The sequence below is a fragment of the Fulmarus glacialis genome, unplaced genomic scaffold (assembly GCF_000690835.1).
Source record: "Fulmarus glacialis isolate BGI_N327 unplaced genomic scaffold, ASM69083v1 scaffold15480, whole genome shotgun sequence".
In the NCBI taxonomy this organism is placed as follows: domain Eukaryota; kingdom Metazoa; phylum Chordata; class Aves; order Procellariiformes; family Procellariidae; genus Fulmarus; species Fulmarus glacialis.
The window spans coordinates 8,020-8,757 of record NW_009188445.1 but is presented as its reverse complement, the minus strand read 5'-3'; positions in this window follow the sequence as shown (position 1 = coordinate 8,757).

Below are 738 nucleotides of genomic sequence, written 5' to 3'. Positions count from 1 at the left end.
CTCCTCCTCCTCCTCCTCTCTCACCACGCTCTGCTGAGTCAGTGCCTCTCTTAAGAGGACTTATCCAGATCCTTTTAAACACCGCAGGGATCTCCCCCGCCCTTCATCCCCCACGCCAAATGGCGGGACATGGTGTGCTCCGCAGATGGGGAAAATGCCCGAAAGCAATAAGCCAGTTAGCAGGGGGAGGTGACCACACGCTGGGGTGCAGGGGCTCGGGGACCGGTCCCCCCTGCATATCACCCTGCCAGCCAGTGGCCAGAGCCCGCCCGTGGCTTTCCCTGCAATCTGCCTCTCAGGAGCACAAAAACCCCTGAGCAATGGCAACAACGCAGGGCTCGCCGGGGAAGAAGCTGGAAGCTGCCGTGGGGTGACCCAGGAGCGCCGCTGCTCACTGCAAGAAAATCCTCCTCCCAAACCGCTCCCCCTGAATGTGAGAACAGCCGTACCCCGGGCCCTGGCTTCAGACAACGCTGCACATCTCGAGAGACACTGGGCAGAAAGTGCCGAACACGGCCCTGAGCTGACGTGTCAAACATGCACCTAACACGCTCTTTAACCACCATCCTTTATCATCACCATCACAGCAGCGGTCACTGCGCTGTTATCGCACCCTGCTCAAGTCAAGTGCTTGTTATTAGCAAGCAATTAAGGCAGGGAGCCACAGCCAGCTCGAAAAGTAAGTGGAAAACTTTAAAAAGCCTCTCATTCATGGTTGTAATGAATGAGGACAGAGTT